The 6,608-nt window shown below is 35.2% G+C and overlaps 1 long non-coding RNA gene across 1 annotated transcript; it reads right to left on the bottom strand.

Moving 5' to 3' along the window:
* Window positions 1–3,957: 3,957 nt before the first annotated feature.
* LOC133292589 (uncharacterized) lies at window positions 3,958–6,255 on the bottom strand. Its single transcript, XR_009748941.1, has 3 exons — window positions 6,059–6,255; window positions 4,550–4,621; window positions 3,958–3,981 (listed from the first exon to the last, which is right to left on the bottom strand). It is a non-coding gene; the product is annotated as an uncharacterized LOC133292589 (long non-coding RNA).
* Between the last annotated feature and the right edge of the window lie 353 nt (window positions 6,256–6,608).

The following is a 6,608-nucleotide window of genomic DNA, read 5'->3' as shown; positions in this document are numbered from 1 at the left end:
CTGCTAACAGACATGTTCTCAGACATCCTGCAAGAGAACAGTTCTCTAGAGGCCTCATACCTCTCATGCCTGCCTTTAACGTCATACAACTCCTTGAGATGTAAGACAATAGAGGGAGCATCCATATGCTCATGCTGCTTTTGAAGTTCAGGCGACATGGATGCCAACACGATGCATAATGCCATCGTATCGTCATCCATGTGTTGTTTGTGGGCCTCGAAATCATATTCCGCGAACCCATCTTCCCCTTCCCTAGGAGCTACGAGTAATGCACCATCAAGAACATAGGCAATCTTTTCGGCCCTAAGAACAATTCTCAGGTTCCGATACCAGTCCATAAAGTTTGAACCGGTCAGTTTATTCGTATCAAGTATTGAGCGCAGTGACAGTGGATTAGTCATACTAAAAACTGGAAAAAAATGTAAAGAAAGATTAATTAATATATTGTCGTGTTACAATTTATTAAAGACTCTAAATAAATTGCCCCTCCCACTATTTTATCTAAGTCAATGACCCTTACCATTTGACTTAGGGTTAATCTACTTTTAGATTTTACCTTAGTGAGATTAAGAGTGCGATTATTTATTTTAACCCTCGTCTGAGATCGCAAGATTAATTTAAATAATGGGTTGATCCTAATCAACAGTATCTCATACCCTCTCTTAACATTAGGTTGACAACTCCTAGTCACTTAGTGGTGCATCTCATGCAACCAACCTAGCATTATTACCCTAAGCCCATAAGCCCGGCTGGGCCTGCAACTTATGTCTCAGTTAAGCATTAACCAACACCCTAAGTGTCTAACACTTCTAATACTACTCTTACTCAACGAAAAAGTGGGTCCCAACTGAGTTGTGGAGCACCACTATGTAGAGGAGGTTCGAGTAATATTGGTGGTGGGAGGTAATCATATGCTTAATAATTTATTCCTTTTAAGGGTTCCTTTTATTTAGGGATTTTATTAGGTCTCATCAAACACATTAATATATTATCATGCTAGTCGTAACCTATGTCATATATCTATCGGTTTAGACTAGTCGAAATTGGACGTGCATAATAATCATACAAACGCGATTTGTCTAATTCATGTATACTAGACGTCATAAGCAATAAAGCATACATATCGTGATGCACTATCTCATGCATGCTAGTCGTACAAAACATACATGCAAATAAAAAAAATTATTTTGAGATAGTCATGGTGCTCAATCTTTTGTCCATCTTGCTTCTCAAGTCACGGCTTCTTGTCGTCTATACGCCACTAGCCTAAATTCTCTAATTACAATTAAAGAAACTCCAAAACATTTTGGAGGGACAAAATTTAAAATACAAAATTTAAAAATCAAATTACAACTCTAATTTAAAGAGCAAAAATTACACATTAATTTTAAAATTCGAAATTTAAATTTCGAGCACCATGACCATCCCCTTCCTTTTTACACCTGAAATGTTAGACAACTTACAAGTACAAAATATTATCATATAATATGCTTCTCACATATGTCTTGATATTTAACAATTAAACATCAAAACAAAAATTCAAATTCAAATTTTCTTAATTCCTTATTTGGCCGAATTATATATGACAATCAATATAATTCAAATTTTGTTGACTCTTTCTTAAAGAACACAAAATTAAACCATGCATGTAGCCACAAACACCTTAATGGCCGAACCATATACTAATGTATATGAGATTAATTTTCGAAAAATTTTATTACATGCTTTGCTCATGAAACAATTCATGAAAAATAAGAAAACAATCAAGGTGTTCAAAACACCTTTCATGGTCGAACTTCACCTTTCAAAAAGGTGTTTCCTTTTAAAACTTTCATAAAGAAAAGAATGATAACCATGAATACATATGGATATATGCACACAGCAACCAAATTAAGATGTTCATAAAAAACAAAAACAAAACTTTAACCGTTTAAAGTATTGTAAATTAAAATCCATACATATAAATTGAATCTTTAACTCTTTAAAGAAGTTTTAACCGTGAGAAACAGGTTCACAAACAAGGTACCATCACCCGTCTATGGTAAAGTAACCGGGCTCTGATACCACTTGAAAGTAGAATTGGCCTTGAAGGCCGAAACATGCGTGAGGGAAAAACAAAATTTTTCGCAAGCGGAACACACATGCATATCAAGATACATACTTTAAGACGTATGTCATACCTTGTTCGTGAAAACTCAAGATGATCAAGGTATGTCTGAAGGGTTCAGACCCTCTAACGTTGATCCACACCACCCGCGTCTAGATACAGGAACTCCTTCCAGTAAGGCCGCCGATTGATCACCACAATAAGGCTTGCTATGCGCTCAGTGTGTGATGCAGGAGGCTAGGTAAAAGTGTTTAGAAGAGTGAAGTGTTCTAAGAGAAAAAAACTCACAAGGGGCGCATAGATGAGTAGAGAAAGGCTTGGCTTTTTCACAAAAACCTAAGGTGGAACTAACTGCTACTTAAGCACACAAGAAGAGCCTTTTAAGTTTCAAAAACAAATCAAATTTTTCTCCCAAAAATCTGATCAAAAGTGGCGCCCTTGGGGAGAGAATAAGTGGAGTTGTTGCATTTCAAAAATTGCCAACAACATCCCAGAATATTCTCATGAGACTAAGTTCAAAACCTAGTCAAAAATATGATCATGAATCATCATATAATCAGCTTTATGGTGCGCCCCATATAGCCTAAAAGATGACCAGATACATTTGAGTTAGTTGCATTTCAAACTTAAATCAACTCACTCAAATATTCTCCCAACAGACCGTATCTTCTGGAGCTGATTTTGATGATCAAATCTAGCCAAAATCAGCACCCCATTATCCTTGGATTATGTCCAAAAGATCTCCTCCTGATATGTTCCAACAAGATCTCATCTTATCCTTTTGTTATGAAACAACTTTTCATAGCCAATTCAAATTCGAATTTCAAACATTTGAATTCAAACTTTCAAACACTTAAATTTTAAATTCAAATTCAAATTCTAAATTCAAATTCAAATTTCAAAATTCAAATTTCAAATTTCAAATTTCAAATTTCAAAATTCAAAATTCAAATTTCAAATTTCAAATTCAAAATTCGAATTTCAAAATTCAAATTCAAAATTCAAAATTCAAATTTCAAATTTCAAATTTCAAATTCACAATTCAAAATTTAAGCATTTGATAATTAATATAACTAATTAAATTAATTAGTAATGTGTAACACCCTCCCTTGTATGCATCCAAGAGAGTTGTTTGCTAAGCGGATTAGAGTTCTTTAATCATATTTTAGAGACTGAAAATCACTTTTACAATGCCAATTAAAACTTATAATTGAAATCGGGTTCGTCACAAAAATCAGAGTATACTTTCAAAATTTCTCAACTTACTAAAAATATAACTTTCCTGGCAGACCTTGCTGTCTTTAAAAATTCGTATAAAATTCACTTCAACGATTCAAAAACATATTCTTTGTAATCTAGAAACTAGACATCTGGAGCTTCGCGTTCATATAAAATAATAGTAATTTGAAGTTCGTTTGCCCCTCGAAACATAACTCGTAAAATAAGAGAGAAAGTAGTGGAAATATCACAAATGTCCTGGCTGGTAAAGTTCATAATAAATCGATCTTTCAGAATTTCTTTGCAAGGTTTATATATAATGAAATTAGACACCTGGGGCTACGCGTGCATATAAATTATAAGAAAATCAGAGGTCTGTAGCCCCAGTACGACAACTTACAATGTGCTCACAAAGACTTTTCAAAACTCAGCATTTAGATAACATGTCAAAATCCTTTTTCGCAAACGTTTCAACATCTGTTTCCAAAATACTTGCTGGTCATAAAATCGTAATGTAATAATAAAATCATAGTTCACAGTAATAAAAGCTTCTCAATTTCATACAGTCATCCATAAAATATCACATCAATAGCAGCATGCCCAAACAGTAGAAGCCAACTTCAAATATCCAAGTCCTCAAAAGCTTTTACGTCCTCCTGCCATTTTGTAAAAATAGCAGCCCCAAAGGGGTGAGAGAAAATCCAGTAGTGTGGCAACAAAACCATAATGCAACAATATTAACTAGGCACAAAATCATAAATAGTCACTTCAAACATTTAATCCTTTCCATCATATATCATAACGCGTATATAACGCCCTTTTTCCTTTACGCTCATAGCACCGTCGTGCGCGTAGCATCACATTGGGTATTCCTAATGGCTCCCATGAAGGTGAATCCCACTGTGGAACCTATGCGGACTGAAGCCAAGTGTCCCCTCTCCTGGTACCAGGCATGCCTATATGATGCATGCTCAGTCACATGTCCTCAATACAAATATATATATATTCAAGATGTCATGAATCAAGTATACATGCCATGTTATGCAATCGCACCCAACAGAAAAATGTATTATGATGTAAAATGCATGCATATATCATATCATCCTTTCATATTCTTACCATTGGATCATCATCATCATAACATACATAGAACAAATGTGAGCAACACATCACAATTCCATACACTAGCCAATAGTCACATTAGGTAATACCGCCTACACATACCTTGGCACTTTACTTTTAAATCAAGCATTCCAAACATCATCGAACAGTCCCATTATCTAAGAACTTGTGCACCTAAACAAATACATACATCAAATCATAATTTATCATGTTTATTTTCTACATATTACACGGTTGTCCCACCCTCCTAATCCTTGATTTGTGATCGGTTTCCAGGTCCACATACTAAGCGAATTTTCTGCCATTAATTTAAAATAATTTGTGTGAAATATTCGTGTAAAATAATTGAATCGGTTCCCACATAGGTACAACAAAGGTTTTCATTAAATACTTTATGTGTAAAACTTAAGTCAGAATCCATAGGTTAAACAACTAAAATTCTGCATACAATCATTGCTGCGAAAATGAAACTTTCTTCTTAAACCTGCCTGACTTACAAAATTTATATACAATCGATCTTAACAGTTTACAAAAATTTCCTTTGTTACGAAGGAAGTGCACATCTGGGGCTACGCATACATATAAAATATAGCTCAATCGGAGTTCCGTAGCCCCGGAAACAGAACTCGCAAAATGCCTAAAATTTCAGCCCAAAATCCGAATTTGACAGCATAATAGTTTTATAAACAAAATACCAGAATTAAAAGGGTTTAAAAACAGTATGAAATATTTCGAGACACGGCAAGGTAGACACATCACCATACTTATCCGGTTTCTTACAATTTTACATCAACGCAAACTGATTAGTACATAATTAATCTCTTAATAAACATCAATTTGGCAAAAATCCCATTATTCCTAAATGCACCAATTTAGTCTTACCACTATCACTTAATAATTTTATTTCCTTCTCCAACATACCCTACTGTCATCTCTTAGTCATGGTAAATAAAAATAGCATACAGCCTTCAGACTCTCTAACACATGCCAAAATTGCTAAATTTTCTAATTACGGAACAGTCCAACCCATTTAAATGGCTATGTTCTCAAAATTTCAGTTTTGGATTATCAAATATCAACACCAAAAAGGGCGGTTCCAAGGACAGAATTTATGCAATGAAAATCATCAATAAAAAGTATCCTCCTAGTTAGACATGAGGTGCGCTAAATGTGACCCTTACCCAAGCTGTCTACTCAAAGTTACATCATTATTCTGCCCAAAAGGGCAGTCCTAAGGCATGACAATTAATTCTCTTCCAATCCTAAAATAATTGTTTAAACATGTATCAACTCCTAGGCTGTACCAGTTAACAAATTTCAGAAAATGAAAGTGGCCAGCATCACTCATCCTCCTATTATACATGTATAGGCCGAACCATTAGTGAGTAGTTAATGGTTTAATTTTTATAGTTTACTCTTACTTGAGGTCATTCAGTTCTACGGCAGTCCAAGGCAGAAACAGGGAATATGATAGCAAAAACATGGTTCTCTTAAAGTTCATGTGACAACTGTTTAGAGTAGCATGAAAGAATGACAAAAATTACATCCCCCTTAGTACATGGCAGGTCGAACAAGTAAAGAAACAAAAGGGAACTCTAGACTCAGATTTACCTCCATGAATACCCCCAAGATTAGCGCTTAAAGCAAGGACAACAGCCTTCCTATCTCATTCTTCAAGGATTCGAACTCACAGCCGCATGCAATGGTGGTGCGACCCCATCAAGACAAAGTCATGTTCAAAAAAGAAAACTCACTCAACAATCGGTCCAAGGAGGGGGAAACCAGAAAACAGCAAGAGTTACCTTACCTTCTCCTGCTCAAATTGGAGCAGTGCGCACAAGAGGGGAAAAAGGATGTTGAGCTTCAACCTCCTTGCTCAAGGTTACACGGCTGGCCATAAATAAAAGGATGTATATACTTAACGTGTTGTTGTTTCCTTAGGAAGGTCACGATTTGAGAGAGGGGTGATGTAAGAAGGGAAATCAGCATTGGTTTAAAAAAAAAAAAGAAAAAGAAAAAGAAAGGAAGACATAGGGTAATGTTTTAATCAAAGTTTAGCAACTCAAGTTTTAGTCTCCTCCATTCAGCGCACAAGGGAACTCACGGCGATAGGGGTTTGGTTTAAGCCAACAATAGAGTTCCTTAATTTAGCTTACTAACA

Source organism: Gastrolobium bilobum, unplaced genomic scaffold, assembly GCF_033153095.1.
Source record: "Gastrolobium bilobum isolate Gb01-03AN ecotype WA unplaced genomic scaffold, APGP_CSIRO_Gbil_v1 utg25181, whole genome shotgun sequence".
NCBI classification, from domain to species: domain Eukaryota; kingdom Viridiplantae; phylum Streptophyta; class Magnoliopsida; order Fabales; family Fabaceae; genus Gastrolobium; species Gastrolobium bilobum.
The sequence above is the reverse complement of the archived record's forward strand: the minus strand, read 5'-3'. Positions and strand labels throughout refer to the sequence as shown.